The sequence below is a fragment of the Artibeus jamaicensis genome, unplaced genomic scaffold (genome assembly GCF_021234435.1).
Source record: "Artibeus jamaicensis isolate MK-2021 breed Jamaican fruit bat unplaced genomic scaffold, CSHL_Jam_final contig_402, whole genome shotgun sequence".
Taxonomy (NCBI): domain Eukaryota; kingdom Metazoa; phylum Chordata; class Mammalia; order Chiroptera; family Phyllostomidae; genus Artibeus; species Artibeus jamaicensis.
Genome location: NW_026521818.1, coordinates 5,720,028 through 5,737,498, shown reverse-complemented (window position 1 = coordinate 5,737,498; position 17,471 = coordinate 5,720,028).

Genomic DNA, 17,471 nt, shown 5'->3' with positions numbered 1-17,471 from the left:
CCCTCTATCTATCTCCTTCCCTTCTCCTCTAAAAATAAATAAATAAATCTTTGGGGGGAAAAAAGCAAAAGAAGGCAGGCTGCTGTGGTGGATGGGTATGAGGGGTGCAAGGACTCTCGTTGGTGGGCCATGAGGAGGTGCCATGTGGTTTTGGATTAAGAACTAGAGGTGATGGGGACACAGCTGAACATGCTGGGAACCATGAGAGACCTGCCAAAGCCAAGCACAGATTACTGGGCGGAACCAGGAGAAGTGAGGTGTGGGCCTCTGGTTTTTTTTTCTGCAAGGTGATACTTCTGACCAGCATGTTCTGAGACCGGCCTGACTGGGCAAAGCAGGGAGAGCAGGACTAGGCGTTTGTGGGTGCATCTTCGTTTCTAAAGGGAGTGAGATTTAATGGTAGAGTTCATCTTTTTCTAAATCTGTATAACTTTTCATTAGTTCCTTTCCTTTTTACCAAACTCTGGCAGTGAGAGCCACAGTTCCTACCGTCAGTGAGCAAAGAAGAGCCACAGGACAGAAGAGCCCAGGCGGTTGGTTGTTTCTGTAACACCTGGAGGCCTCTTGTCCGGATGAGACCTACATCCGCAAACCCCTCTCACTGCTATTGAAACCAGAAAAGCCTGTGTTCATGCTGCCTGTCACCTACCAGACCCAATGAGCACAGACAAACATTGAATCTCTACGGCGCTTTGTGCAGATGGCTGGTGATGTGAGAAGATGGTGGGTATGTACTCTCACAGACTGTCTTAGATTTCATTTTAAGCTGACCCTTTGTACAAGGAAAAGAAAAATGTAGTAAGGGGATCGCAATTCAGGAAAGAGGTTACTCAGATCAGAGCTGTGGTCCACCAGTCTCCCTAATGGCCTCTCATCACTGACTGGTCATTTTCCTTATCTGTGTCCTGGGCGGCTGACTGTCTCTCCCTGGAACACAATGGCTTGGATACCACCTCAATTATGGTCTCTTCTGGAGAACAAAGGTCAGTTGCTTGTGGTCTCCTGGAGTCAGGGTGGGCTGTACCTGCAGTTCCTGAAACACTAGCTTTTTACATGCATTAGCTACTATAGGCTTCTTAAGTATTACCTGAAGCTAAAATTTTCTGACTCTTGAGTCCCCCCATCACTATTGCCCTCTGTTTCCTCCATGCAATCTCCCAGGTGAGTAGGTATGAATACAAACTACCCTGCTACAGTCCTACCCTGGGGCAGGGAGGTAGAGTTGGCAGTCTGAAATGGGTAGAAGGAAAATAGAAAATTTAGGCAGAAAACAAAAATTAATAGCTCAGCAAAATTTTGCAGACCAAGTCTAACCTCTTCTGTAAAGGGTCCTTGAGTCCCCTGCTGGCTTTGAAGCCCCCCTTCTATAATGCCAAAGCCCAGTCCACCCAGCTCCTGGGGCCTCTGTTCTGGGGCACTATCACATTGAGTCCGCAAGTGCAGAATTCACTCTCTTTCCCCTTCAGATCTGTGACTAGACCTCTCCAGTGTCCACTAAAGTCTCTTCTATCTTCTTGATGGAAAATCCTGAGATCTTCAGGTGTATGTCTGCCATTTTACCGATGAAAACGAAGTCCTAGAGAACTGTCAGCACAGACCTAAAGGCATGAAGCTGGTCAATCACACACCTGATGAGTGGCGTCATCTTGGGGAGGCAGTATTCAAGAACTTTAACTACAGTAGATGACTCTGTATTTTAATTTTGAATATTTAAGACCCTCAGATAGAGAGACTAAAAATATGTTGTATTTGCAAATTATAGCACTGGCCCCTAGGTACTTAGGCCTTTGAACTTGCATGGGCTGCTCAGATGAGTAGCTGATGTCCACATTGTATTATGTCAGACCAGAGCATTGCTGTTACCCACGGAAGCTAGCCAGAGGGAGGTTGGAATGAAAGAGTCTCTCCCCTACTGTTAGGTAGCAATGGAGGGCCCCAGGTTAGGCAAAGCAGTGCCCCTCATAGAACACAGCCTTTGCCAGCTTCTTGTCTGGGTGTGCAGCCACGCTGTGGAGAAACCCAAAATAATACTCTCTCTTCTGACCAAGGGACAGTGGGCTCCAAGAGGAAGAGTTCTGACTCTCAGTTCTCTTTAGCTCCTTCCTCCCCATTTAAGCATGGAGAAACTAAAAATTATGCAAGTACACGTGAAATTTGGAGCATTGCTTAAAATTATGTTTCTTATAGTTGATAATATCATAGCTAGTGTTTTATGGCCACCTAGTGGCCCAAATTGGGCTTTGCAATTGGAAATTTAATTTTCTCTCAAATATTAGCTCTAACTTTATTTGCTTCTAAATACTCTTAGAGTTGCATACTATTTTGCTGTGTATTTTGCCATGTATAATGCACATGTTTTGCCCAAATTTTAGGGAAAAATAATGATGCACATTATATATGCATATAATGATTGCTTACCATGGGTATAATAATCCCATGTACAATGTGCACAAAAACATGGGTGCGCATTATACATGACAAAATATGGTATAAGAGAAATCTTAGATTAACTTAGAGACTAAATATGAGAAAGTCAATGTAGAGGTCATTTCAATTTCCAGTAGTTTTTTGCTAGCAGATTGATGTTATATCTTTCAATCTTGTTAAACTTACTTATTAACTCTAATAACTATAGATAGATCTCACAGAATTTTCTCTATAGCTGGTCATTTGATCTGTGAATAAAGACAACTTCATTTCTTCATTTCTAGTGTAGATGTCTTTTATTTCTTTTTCTGGTCTGGTTGGACTGTCCGAAACCTCCAGTACAGTGTTGACTAGAAATGGCGGGGTTATATATCTTTGCTCATTTCCTCATCCTATGGGGGGAAATTTTTATCTTTAATCATTAGGCATGACATTAGTAGTACAGTTTTCATAGTGGCCCTTTATCGAGTTGAGGATATTCTTTCTATTCTTAGTTTGCTAAGTGTTTTTTAAAGTATATTTTATTGATTAAGCTATTACAGTTTTTCTCCCTTTGCCCCCCTATGCCCAGTACTCCCCCTCCCTGAAGCAATCCCCCTTAGTTCAAGTCCATGGGTCTTGCATGTAAGTTCTTTGGCTTCTCCATTTCCTATGCTATTCTTAACCTCCCCCTGTCTATTTTGTTCCTACAAATTATGCTTCTTAATCCCTGCACCATTTTCCCATTCACCCTCTTCTCCCTCCCAGCAGATAACCCTTCAAATGATCTCCATATCTATGATCCTGTTCCTGTTCTGGTGGTTTGCTGAGTTTTTCTGTTTTTATTTTGTTTTTTTTTTTTTTAGATTTAGTTGTTGATAATTGTGAATTTGTTGCTTTTTTAATATTCATGGTTTTGATCTTCTTTTTCTTAAACAAGTCCCTTTAACATTTCCTGTAATAATGACTTGGTGGTGATGAACTTTTTTGGGTTTACCTTCTCTGGGAAACACTTTATCTGCCCTTCCATTCTAAATGATAGGTTTTCTGGATAGAGTAATCTAGGTTGTGGGTCCTTGCTTTTCATCACTTTGAATACTTCTTTCCAGTCTTTTCTTGCCTGCAAGGTTTCTTTTGAGAAATCTGCTAATATTCTTATGAGAACTCCTTTATAGGTCATGCTCTGATTTTCTCTTGCTGCTTTTAAGATTCTCTCTTTGTCTTTAACCTTTGGCATTTTAATTATAATTTGTCTTGGAGTGAGCCTCTCGACATCCATCTTCTTTAGGATGCTGTGCTTCCTGGACTTTCATGCCTATTTCCTCCACCAAATAGGGAGGTTTTCTTTCATTATGTTTTCCAAATAAGTTTTCAATTTCTTGCTCCTCCTCTTTCTGGCATCCTTATGAATTTAGATGTTGGCAAGTTTGTAGATGTCCCTGAAGGTCCTCAACCTATCCTCATTTTTAAAAATTCTTATTTCTTCTGTTTCTTCTGGTTGATTGTTTGTTTCTTCCTTGTGTTCCAAATTGTTGGCTTGAATCCCAGCTTCCTTCCCTTCTCTGTTGGTGTCCTGTGGGTTATTCTTTATTTCACTTAGTGTGATCTCCATTTTTTCCTTTACTGTTTTGGTATACTCAAGGAGTTCTCTGAGCACCCTAATCACCAGTGTTTTGAACTCTGCATCTGATTGGTCAGCTATCTCTATTTAGCTTAGTTCTTTTTCTGGTGTTTTATTCTGTTCTTTCATTTGGGCCATATTTCTTTAATTTAGCACTCTTCTCAATTTAGCATCCTCCCTGTGTTTACGTCTGTATCTGAGGTAGAGTTGCTTTTACTCCCTATCTTGGTAGCATGTCCTATGAAGAAAAGGCACCTGCAAACTGGGTGGGGCGGAGACTTAGGTAATTGCCAGGGAGGGGAACCACTTCACCACTTTGTGGCTGTATGCTGAGGTCCCTGAGAGGGGACAATGCCACCACCTGAATTCTGGCAGTTCACCAGGTATTCACCCTGTTTTCAGTCACTTTACCTCCTTCCCATGTGTGACAGTTATCCTTCCAGCTGTTGCCCCGGTGGTGAATCTCAGAGTAGGTGGGGTTGCATACAGTCTAAAACCATGCCGGCCATTTAAGCAGTGAAAATCCGGCAGTTTCTTCCGTTGCCCCAAACCCACTGGCTTTTACAACTAGAGGTAATGGGGATCTATCTTCCCAAAGCTGGAACCCTGGGCTGTGCAGTCTGGCCTGGGGCTGGGATCGCTCACTTTCAAGGTATCCCTCCAGTCAGTTCCACTCCCGCTGCTACTGCCACCTCTTCATGCCACACTGCCTCTCTGCCTGTCTCTGTGACTCCACCCCTCCTACCCACCTGCTGGATAAATGTGCCTTCTTTAAATCCCGGTTGTCAGACTTCATACAGCTCGATTCTGACAGTTCTGGGTGTTAGTTTTGAGATCTGGTTGTAATTCTTTTTATGGTTGTGCAAGGATGTGAAATGTTCCTACCTATACCTCCATCTTCATGGAGGGTGAGTGGTTTTTTAAAGATCAGGATTCAGATGTTAGATATTTGTCAAATACTTTTTCTTTATCTGATGATCATATGTTTTTTCATTTTTAGTCTGTTAATATGGTGAGTTACATTTTGAATATTAAACTAACTTTGCATCCCTAAGATAAACCCTACTTGGTCAAGATACAATTGGCAGCATGGGGCCTGGCCACTTGTCACTGTTTGTACACTTAACACAAAGATTTGTGTGAAGAAATAGATTTTTATTAACTGGGTTTCCAATTTGGCGGGCTGGGAGCATTCCTGCTCTGAACCCTTCTCTTCTGCAACACACAGAACGTCTCCTGCTCTCCAAAAGATTGCAAACTGAAGCCACACCCAGAAGTTTCCCATTACTGCTTATATGTTGTTTTGGAGCTTAAACCAGCCATGCAAACAGGTCTCCATCTTCTTGGGATCATGCACTTGCGTGGTTCAGAGTTGCCATCATCTTGCAGCAGCTCTTTTTATCTCAGGGTCTGGGGTATGTTGCCAGATCACTGTAGACAGTTGTGCAGGGGAAGCTGCATCTGCACGGAACTTCCCAGTTCATGCCTGCTTGTGCTGTTCTCAGAGCAAGAGAGCAGAAGCAGTCCAGGGCCCACGTGCTGTGCTGCACTGGGTCGTTGTATCCCAAAGGCTGGAGTCTGGTGAGGCACACATCCCAGCATGGGACTCTGCCTCTAATTCGGGCGCTTCCAACCATGTGCGGCCTAAACCCCAGGTGGGCCTGGCATGTGCCAGTCCTCTGAGCACTCCCATTGGTGCTGGGGCAAAGCAAGAGCCCCAGAAGCCAAGAGAACAAGAGAGCGAGTGTCTGTCTACTTTCTGTTTTAAAAGTCCTTTCCCAGAATCCCGTGTGATCCAGAATCCTGTGGGATTGTTCAGCTTTTCCACCAATGAGGGTCGGTATCGGCTATATTTGCCTCTTCCCCTCTTCTGGGCTCCATGTTCAGCAGGGGAGCAAAGTTTGTACAAGCAAAGTTCACACATGCTCCCTTCTGCTGAGTCACCAGTTGCTCACCTGCCTCAGGCAATGCATGCTGCCGTGTTTACAGTTGATAGTGACTCCCGTTGGCCTTCCCTTCGGAGAAGGCGGGTGCTTCCATCTGCTGCCTCCGCAGCTCTCCCTGCCCCTGTCTTCTCCTGCTGGGAGGGGAAGCACCCTCCCAGGGTGCTTCTGCCGCGTTGGGGTTCCCCTGGACTGAGGTCTTCCCCATTCTCCAGCAATCTCTGGTTCCACCTACCCTGTTGCAGTGATGTGTTGTCCCTTTAATATAGTGTTAGATTTGATTTGTTAAAATTTGGTAAGAATTATTGTCTCTATGTTCATGCGTGGTAGCATTCCATACTTTTCTTATAGTATCTTTTTCTAAGTTTAGTATCATAGTAATACTGGCTTCATAGAATGAGCTGGAAAGTCTTTAATTTTCTGGAAGATTTGGCAGAAATGATACTGTTTCTTCTTACAAATGTTTGTAAGGATTTACCAGCAAAGGAGTCTGCAAATAGAATTTTCTTTGTGGGAAAGTTTAAAAACTCAAATTAAATGTCTTTAATAGACATAGGGCTTTTCAGCCTATCTATTTCTTAAACAAGTCTGGTAGGTTTGAATCTTTTAAGGAATTTGAAAATTTTCTTGTTTCTTAAGATGGAAGTTGATGTCATTGATTCAAGATCTTATTTTTTTTAAGTACAGATCTTCATAGCAAATATACTCCCTGTAATTACTGCTTTAACTGTATTCCATAAATTTTCATACTATGCTTTTATTATAATTCAGTTTAAAATTTTTCCTAATTTTCCTTTGACTTTTTTTTGGATCCATGGGTTACAGAAACATATGTAATTTAATTTTCAAATATTTGAGGTTTGTCCAGACAACTTCCTGTTATTGATTCCTAATTTAATTCCATTGTTGTCTGAGAACATACTTTGCATGTCCTTTGTTACTCTATCTTGATTGCAAACAGAAATTCAATCCCATATTTTGGACTTGTATCTTGTTTATAATTTTTGTGCTATGAAAACAATTCTTGGATGAAGATGAACTTGGAATCTTTGCACCCATCCTTTGGTATTTTCTTAAATAAATTCCCAGGAGGAAAAAATTTGAGTGAAAGAGTATTTACTTCTTTTTATAGAATTTATACATACTGCCATAGGTGGCTTGTTTCATGCTTCTTCAATATTCAATAATGCACAAATATATACTTTAGATCAAAATTTTTTCTATCACATGTTTTTAATGACTGCATAATACTTTATTGATACACCAAATTATATTTTAAATTCCTCTATTGTTGAGCATTTCAGATCTAAAATTTCTATAATGCTTTAATAAATCATAGTGTGGACCATTAATATGTGGAAGTGTATTGGCCTTATAAAGCAGTGGTTTATGACAACTAGGAAGTAGTGCAGAGGATAGATTTGGGCTTAGGGCTGAAAGTAGAAAATCAGTTCCATACTATTAGGATTTTAGTATAAAGCCATAAACATGAGACCATGGTGGAGACAGAAGAATGGAGATGTCAGGATGGGTGGGAGAAAAATGAAAGCAAAAGAATCTATCATACTTAGTGACTGATTTTGTGGCAATTAAAATCAATTTCTATCTTTAAAGCAATGGTATTTTTAGACAAAAGTATGTCTTCGTATTTGTCTTCAAAATATCTATTGTCTTAGCATTTGTTCTTGAGTATCAAGCAGTAGGTTTTTGAATTACTCAATAAATGTTTGTTCACAGATGATGGAAGAAAACCAGGGGTGATGGTTTTTAAACCAATTATATCTAAGGAAGAATGGGATTCAAATAACTCCATATTACTTTATAAGAAATTCTATTAGCTTCAAAATGTTTTTACCCTTTTGAATTATATCCTTACCATATAAAGAAATAGCAAATTTGAGAACTATTTCTAATTTTATTATACATTTATTGTTATCTTTCAATGTCTAAAAGTAAAACCTATTTGATTACTTTATCTAGGGAAGTGAGAAGTGCACTATTAGTTTCTCTATTTCTCACTTAATGTTAAAAAGCAATACTATGAAAAGAAAAAACATACTATGATAACCTAAACATGCTTAAAGAAAGCCCAGTTTTCATTTATTTTGTGGTCTTCAGCCACTTTCTAGTAGGTCGATTATATAACTACCTTAACCACAAAATCACACAGGAGTCAAGAAGCACCAATTTCAAATTTATCAATTTATGAATTATTTCTCTCATAATCCCACCTGCAACTTTGATGGTCTTAAGCTATTTAAACCCTTTTATGTCTGTGTATAAAATATTGGCCATGAGTATCCATCCAGATTCAACCTGAAGATTTAAAAATACTGTAATTTCTCCACTACTGTTTCAACACTCATGAAGTAAGTCTCTGAAGTAAAGACATTGAAGGCATTTATACTGCGTGTTATAAATTTCTGTTTAGTGTTGTGTTGGCAGTCAGAAACTCTCCTGATAAATTAAATGGTTTTTCAGGCAAAATAAATATTCTGCTTTCAATCTTTAAATACTTTACTGCCTTGGTACCTTGGGAAAGTTACTTAAATTCTCTAAGCAGTGGCATGTTGAAGCAGGAGCCAGCTTGTGAAAGTCAATTGTCAATTTGTCAGTTTTGCCTATAGGTTGTTAGACATTTGGAGACTTAACTCTGCTATGGTAGGAGTATTTACCACAGATGATGGTAAATGTTACAAATAGTGGCAACTACTTTTCCTCAGAGAGAACTGGTTTACCAGCTCACTACTATCTCTAAACCTTAGTTTCTTCATCCGTAAAATGAGAGAAACAAGTCCAACTTGTATTGGACACATTAGTTTTAGTAAACAGAATCTCTTTGCTAGTTTAAATATAAATGGAGTTTGCTAGACAGTCTTAAATGCCCCCAAAGAATTGTAGGGGAGACTGATAAAAATAGGTTATAGTTAGAGCTCTCAAAAACACATCCGAGGGGCACACTACAAAACTGGGCCATTGAAGCAACTACTGCCTCTTCTGTGTTCGGGAAGCTATCTTTCCACGGGGGAAGCTACAGTGGTTACCACGATCAGGAAAGACTCCCCAGTCAAGAAGCCACTAGAGTCAAACTGGAGACCTCCACTCTGCCTCTCCCTGCCTCTTGCCTTCTGAGAGTTTCAGAAAAGTATCTCATTGGCAGAAATGGCAGAAAATTATTCAAGCCTCTGTTGCTGCATCAGAGGCTTGGAAACATAGTCTTCATTGGGAGTGGCCTTGTGTCCAGATAAGAAATCGGGGATTCTATTGCCATAGGTTAAAACATGGATAGAAACAGCTATTGGGTGACATTTGGCAGTCTGCCATGGACGACCCATTTTCATTCCTGAGACTGGTGAGAACTCTCTTCCTGGTCAGAGAACCATTCATAACCTAACTAAGAGGTAAAACCTCAAAGTCCCATCCAGAAACCAAGCCAGCTCAAAGACCGGAATATCTAAATCACATAAAGTCCTCTCCATCAGGCCCAGATGTGAATATCTGTGTTCAGGTGATACAGGAAGTGACAGGTAAGGTATTCCCCCCTGCCCAACACACACACACACACACACACACACACACACACACACACACACACACGTCCATGGTGGAACAGGAACAGGGTAACTAATAAAAACTTCCCTTTAGAAATAATATTGTGCTGGGCAGAAATTTCAGAGAACTTTGCCCAGGCAATAGACTGCCATAATTCTCTGGGTTAGCCCATTCGGCAGTCTCTGGTTTCTCGTTCATCTCCATGACTACTGGATTTGTTTGCTTGGAAGTCCTTCCTTGTCCATTAGCCTCCTTGACCACATCTGAACAGGGCATTGGAGACTCTGCTCTTCCGGGAGCTATAAAACTTTCACATCCTCTTTGCTGCCGGTGCAGGTTTGGGTACTTAAGTTTGCATTGTGCTCAGACAGGCTTCGGCAGGCCAGGTTTATGGTTTCTGTGGTAAGGAATTTACCCATAAACTTAATAGGCTTCCAGTCTTCCATCTGGTCAGTTTGTAAATGAGAACTGTACCGAAGGATTTCATTTAGACATGAAGATCTGCTCTCGATTATTAGCTGCTATGCTCTGCACAACGTCTTTGCAACCTAAAGGTGGTGTTTATGAGTTGAATTGTGCCTCCCTCTCCCCAAAATAAGTTTGATTCTTAAGCCCCAGTATCTCAGATGGTGACCTTCTTTGCAGACAGGATCTTTACAGAGGTAATCAAGTTAAAATGAGGTCATTAGGATGAACCCTAATCCAATACAACTACTGTCCTTATATGAAGGGGAGATTGGAACACAGGCATGCACACGTGGGTAATGCCAAGTGCAGAGGAAGGCAGAGATCAAGGTGATGCATCCACAGCCCAAGGAATGCAAAGGTTGCCAATAAACCCCCAGATTCTCCCTCACAGGTCTCAGAAGGAACCAACCCTGCTAACACCTGGATCTTCAACTTCTAGCCTCTACAACCGCAAGACAATACATTCCTGTTGTTTAAACCACACAGAGTGTGGTACTTTGTTATAGCAGCTCTATCGTCCCCTAAAACAAGGTTGCTCTTGAATGGTAGCACAACACCCTTAGTCTGATCTATGCTGCTGGCTTGCTTCTTATTGTCTAGTCCAGAATGTTTTGGAGAGGTACTTGTAAATACCTGGGGCTGCTGAGCTTCTTCAGAACAAATTCTTCATACTACTTCAGTGTGGGGGGACGAGCAGATGGAATTTTTCAGCACTGGAAGGCACCAAATTATTAGGCTCATAAATATTTTAGATTCTCTCTCACAGGTTCAAATTCTCTGCTATTATTTTAGATTTTCTGTCCTTTCCTTAGCAGAGATATGGTCCCTTCACTTCTCTTTGCAGACAGGCTGGATCTAGATCTAGTTCATTTTTCTTTTGCAAAGCTTTGCTGAAAGTGGCAGAAGCAACCAACCTACACCATTATGAACCTTTCCAATGATTTAACCTATAGCTACAGGCTTCATCAGCATGTAATCTTTCTTCCAGGTTGTTTCGGGCAACCGTGTATCAAATGTTCTGTCACTGAACAGAAGGGTCTCCAGTTTTCCTCTCCGCTATAGCTGCCCCGCCGTCTGCAGTTTGAATCTCTAAGTCAAGGTGCACACACGTACATGTCTAGGGCAGCACCCCACTTCTAAATTCTATGTTGGTCAGAGTTCACTTGCAGAGAATAGAATGCATTTTAGCTAGTTTAATCAGAAAGGGATTAAGTACAGGCTTTGTTATGGCTTGAAGAATCAGTTGGAGGACTGAAGAACTAATCAAGGAATCCTCTGAGAACAGTTCAGCAGAGTGGGACCACTGATGCTGAAACTCTGATAGCGAGTGGGAAACCACCAGGACCATAAAGTAATCATGGGTCGGTCAGGGGATTGGGAAACAGAGAGCTGTGGTAGAGCCACAGAAGCAGCAAAAGCGTAACTTCTACCTTGCAAATGTCTCACAAGTACATCTGATTAGCAGGATGCAAGTCAATCCGGAGCTCTGGCTATCAGAGAAATGCATGCTGCTCCAAAGTGTGGGGAATCTGTGCTGCTCCGAACTAGGATGTGCCAGCTGAAAGTCAGGGGTCCGCTTCTGTGAGAAGAAAAGCGGGAAGGAGCTAAAGAACAAGTATTTAGACTCCGAAGGTAAATATATTAGGATTATCTCTGCTGTAGTGCAGGCCCTTAATAAGTGACACATTAATGCAAACATACTGATAATACATATTGACCCCTTAAGAGAAAAGATGTGATGCTCTGGTTGGTGTAGCTCAGTGGATTGAGCCCGGGCCTGCGAACCAGAAGATCGAGGTTCGATTCCCAGTCAGGGCACATGCCTGGGTTGCAGGCCAGTTCCCAGCAAGGGGACTTATGAAAGGCAACCACACATTGATATTTCTCTCCCTCTCCCCTTCCCTTCCCCTCTAAAGATAAATAAATTTAAAAAATAAAAAATTAAAATTAAAAAAAGAGAGAAGATGTGATATCAGAAATATAAGATCAGGTTTGTAAAAGGCAAACTATGTCACAATCACTTTGCACTTTTACTTATTCAAGTGCAATGCAGTGTTCTCTGAGCCGGAATAATTATAAATGCACCCTTCTGGTTACCAAAGTTCATTTTCTGGAGAAGTAATAATTGACCTTAAAAATCGAAGGTCCTGATCCAATGAAATGTTTTTATACTTTTTTAAAGTGGTTTCACCTCCCCATGTCCTCTGATACCCGTGATCCGAGGACATAGGGCTCTCAGATGTGTATCAAATCTGATTTTAACTAGTTAAACATTGGAGTCTGAACCCTGGATTTCTAAACTGTTTCAGGGCAGAGGCCAGCCTCGTGGGCCACACGGCGTCTGCTGTAGCTTCTCAGTCCGACATGGTCGTGTGGGCGTGGTCAGAGACGGCATGGAGATCGATGACCGTGCCTACCCTCCAAGAACACTCTATTTACAAAAAAGGTGGGGGACCTAATTGGAATGTGAGATGTCATTTGTCAACCTTATTTCAGATAATTGCATGAAATAAATTTTAAAAAAACCCTTCCTCAGAGGTAACTTGCTGGTCACTGAAGATGTGGATGCTAGTTGGCCCATTCTCTTTCCCTTGTGCGTGTAGAGTCCTTTCTTTCACACACTACACTCAACCTAACTTCCTGTGTCTCAGACACTTTACGGTTATGTATCACTGTTGTTCTGAATGCAGCATGAAATTGCTTTCACTCCAAACCATCTTCATAATGGAGACAGCAAGTTACTACCAATTGTACTCAGCTACACCCGAAGCAACAACCTATGTGTTCTTCTGTCAGCCTAAAACTGTGGGCTGGATTCACCTACGGGTTCCCGGTATCCTTTACGTACCATGAGTTCCCGTGAGCCCGCATGGCCTCCCACACAGGACAGACACTGTGTTGTCCCTGACAGGGCATTAGCTTTTATACTGAAAGGATGAGTAGCGTAGTGACCACCAATACTAGGTTCAGGCCTGACCTCTGCCAGTCACTGGCTATGGGGCCTTAGGATAATTACCTAAGCTTTCTGTGGTTCAGTTTCCTAATATGCAGGATGAGGATCATGGTAATAGGTCTCAGTGCAGTGACTGGACTTTATCACACATTCCACAGGTGCTGTCTGCAATGGAGAATTTGATATCAGATCTTTTTTATCACTTATGATGGTTATAATCTTGTTAACTGGTTTCCGTTTTCATCTGAATATTTTGATATATAAATAAATAGGTAGAGGTTGAATTTTCTTTTTCTTGTTTGTTTGTTTTTATTATGGTCTCCTACCATGAGTATTTTCTATACATTGGTACAGCAGTTTTACTAAAACATGCCCTAAATCTTCTTTATATTTTTTAACTAATGAGCATGAGCTTTAAACAGCAGGGCAGAGAGCACAAAAGAGTAAAACACAAGAAACAGTAACAGAAATAGATACCATGGGCAACTCAGGGTTGTGCCCTTCGATTCTTAACAGTTGCCTGCTCCTCTGGCCTTCCCTCTTCTCCCGGAAATCTTGCTTCCCCTTCCGTTCTAGGAGTCCTGACCTCCTAGTCAGACTACTTTTCGGTGAGCTAGGTGGCGTAATCCAGGCGGGCTTGTTAGAAGTCACACTCCTAGACCCATACCCCCAAAGGGTCCGATTTAGTAGTTTTAGGGTTTGAAATCTTTATTTTAAAAATGCTTCCCATAATGCAGATGGATGGGAGATTTAGGGACCTCTACTCCCCGCTCTCACTCCTGTTCTCATGCAAGTGTTCCTCCTAACCCCACTGCCATCGTCCGGGTGCCCATGAGGCACCCAAACTGTGCCTGCCTCTGCAGCCACTGCCTTGAGTGAGTGGAACAACCCTGCAAAGAAGATATTCTCAATCATGCATTCCAGGTAAGGAAACTAAGGCTCAGTTATGTTTAACAAGTTGTGCAAGCTCTTCTGCCTTTTTCCTTGACAAGAGCAAGTTAATACCCTAGTTGATATTAGTTCTTTTGTTTCAGCATGTAAAAAATCTCCTGGAAGGGGTGGGCCGAGCACTGAACTTCTGGGAGTCAGGGATTGATGATAAGAAACAGAAACCTACTCAAGACATGAAAAAGGTTTACGGAAATGGCGTAGGGAACTTTCATGGAAACCAAATGTAGAAAACACAGTTTGGTCTTAAGGAACTCATTTAAACATGGCCTTGGGTGTTTGCAATATTTGTAACAATAAGAGAAATATATAATTTTATATATGTATTCTCCTGATATATATGTGAGGGAAAAACCCGAATTACCTTCTGGAGGGTGGTCCTCTTGTAGTACAGGCTTCTCCCACTAGGTGAGTGTTCTAGGAGCGCATCTGTGTCAGCGTACCAGCTGGTGGTGTTGTGAGAGGCTGCGATTGGTTTCAGAGATTTTTTTTTTTGAAGACTCTTTTATTGCGTTTGCCCATTTCATAATGGGTGATTTGCGAGTGGACCTGCCCACACCTCACTGAGTGATTGGTAGTTTTTGATAAAAAAATGACATGACCCCTGTGCCCCACTCTCCTTATTCATCTGATCTTGCCCCAAGACACTTCATTTTGTTTCCCTGATGAAAAAAGTCCTTAAAGGAAAATGTTTTGCAGATGTGGAAGAGATGGAACAAAAAATGGCGGAAGCGCTAAAAGGCATTAAAATCAACAAATCCAAAAATTGTTTTGAACAGTGGAAAAAAGTCAATAGATGCATTGCATCCAGTGGAGAGTACTTTGAAGGTGATTGAAGTTTAAACATGTGAGAATAAATACACCATTTTTTATAAATTCCAGGTTTTGGGGGGACCTCCCCTTATGTAAATGGCCCAACCCAGAGAGGTGCTCAGGCGAGGCCCCAGAAGTTGCCTAGGAGTGCAGAACTACCCTCGTCTCCCACAGCCAAACGGGACCAAGTTCAGGCTCTCCTTCCTTAGAGCCGAGTCTAGGACATCCTGTTCCAATCCCTGGCTACAGGCCCACCGACCGAGAAAACAAAGGGAGCGAGTGTGGAAGGGCCAAGAGGCCCTCTGTTCCCTGAAGGGTTTTCATCCTAAATAAGAGAAACATCAACTGAAATAGACTTTTAAAATTTTTATTAGGTTAAAAATAACATTAAATGGAACCCTAGATGAATTACATACCCACTGCAGTACATCAGGGAAAGAATAATTAGAACTAGGTTTAATACAATAGTGGCGTGGATGGCTATTTTCTATTGTTTCTGCATGTAAAGTGGGATGGTGAATTAAATTTGTCTTTGCCTTTGTTAAAGAATAAGTAGAGCATGCATCCTATTATGGCCTTTTAGGAATTACTGACTGACTTGTATCCTAAGATTCTAAATTTGCTTAAACTTGCTACAAAAAAGTTTTAGTCCATATGTCTTTCTGTAAAATAAAAGAAAACAGAAGGAACAGAGGAAAGGGAACTCTAAAACCTGAAATTCAGAGCTGATGAACAGAGGTGGGAGAAATACGTGTATTCTCATAAAGACTGTTGCCCTGACTCACTCAGAACATATGTGTGTGCCTGTGTCCTGGTAAATCCTAGGAAAATGAACCAATATGAAACAATTATTGGGTTATATAAATAAAAGGTTCAGAATTAAATCTAGCTCTGGATTTAGCTGAGCATCACTTTATAAACTGTCCAAGCTTCAACAAGTTTTCTATAGCAGGTTTTTAATACATACTTGCTGAACTGAATTAAGGGTGTGAATTTTCCTGAGTCAAATTCTGTAAGTATTATATTTTTCATATCCCAGGTATTGACATTTAGGAGTTTTATTTGTAATTTATGTTTATTAATATTAATATTTATTGATATTTTAACTTTTATTGATTTTTTCAATATATACTATTTTATTTTCTTTTTGATCGAAGAGTTTGGGTGGGCAGATTTTTTTCTTTTTAGTTTTTAAGTAGTTGAGGACACTTGTGCATGTGTGGTTTTATTTGGCTTTTATTTCTCTATTTATTACTTCCTGGTCAGAAATTATGGATATATTATTTCTGCGTTCTGAATATTTTCCGTTTCTCTTTTTGGAAGTTCTTTCTTTAAATTTGTTAACATATTCAGTCTGACTATAGTCAGAGGTTGTCAGGGAAGCTGTTTTGTCTCTTTCGGGTGACTTCCATACAGCTGATCAAATACATTATATGTCTCTTTTAAACTTGAACTCTAGATGAAAAGCTTATTTCCCCATATATTCAAATTACTTAGAGAGAGACCTGTCTGTTGTCCTATATGCTACAGTTACTTTATAAATATAATAAAATAATAATAATACATGCATACATACATACATATATACATGCCTTATGGTATTGTTATCAAGATTAAATGAGTTGATATGTGTAAAATGCTCAGCACTGTTCCTGGTCCATAGTAAGACTTCATTAAACGTTCCAGGTGATAGTGCCAGCTGGTGTAGCTCAGTGGATCGAGTGCTGACTTTTGAACCAAGGGGTTGCTGGTTTGATTCCCAGTTGTGGCAGAGGCCTTGGTTGCAGACCAGGTTCCCAGTAATGGGACGTGTGAGAAGCAACCACACATTATCTTCTTTCTCCCTCCCTTCCCCTCTCTAAAATTAATAAATAAAATCTTTTAAAAAAAGTTTCAGATGCTATATATTTTTTTCTTAACCTGCAATTTTGCTTTTAGTAGCATTCCAGTTTGATAGACTTAGGGTGGTTTTTAATTATTCGAACTTATAACCAAGAAAACATGGCAACTGATAAGAACAAAAGGCAAAGAAACAAAAGCCACCTGACTGGCCATGTGTGACATAATGACCTTATGTGGCACTTCCTTACACAAGAAAAGAAGCCATTAGTTTTGTCTTAAACATGCTCTACTATGTTCTGTGAGAGACTATGCGGAACTACCAAGCCATGTAACCACAACTGAATCCTAATAATAAGAGATACTAATTTCCTGCTTTTCTGAACAGGGTATGAGAACTGGCTCCTCTCCAACATTAAACAATATAAACCTTCTGGGCAGGGATTAGGCCTTTTATTTCTGGTCCCCAATGCTGTGTACATGTGCCTGACAGACAGCTGTGAAACGCACTGAGTTGTGTGGATGTTAAGAGCTCAAGTGTTAGATCAAGTGTTACAGTCCAGCAGACTGGACCAAATTCCAGTTCAGCTACTCAGAAACTAAATAATTTGCCTTAGAGTAACTTTCTATTGAATTGTTATTATTGGCCAGTTATTGTGGTCCTTGTTTTCATAAAAATGGGTAAGAAGTCAAGGTAGTTGTGGGAAAGTGCTTTGTATAAATTTTTACCCACTATATAGTTCACTGAATCCACTTAACAGCCCCCGCCCCAACACACAAGTCAGGTGTGTTTTACATGGGGGATGATAACAGTAATCACCAAATTATTCCTTTTATGTATAAACATTGAGGTAAGATTTATTTTTTAAAAGTCTGCCAATAATAACTAGCAAGTGGGGTTTGGTAATTCTTTTAGTGATACTAGTTT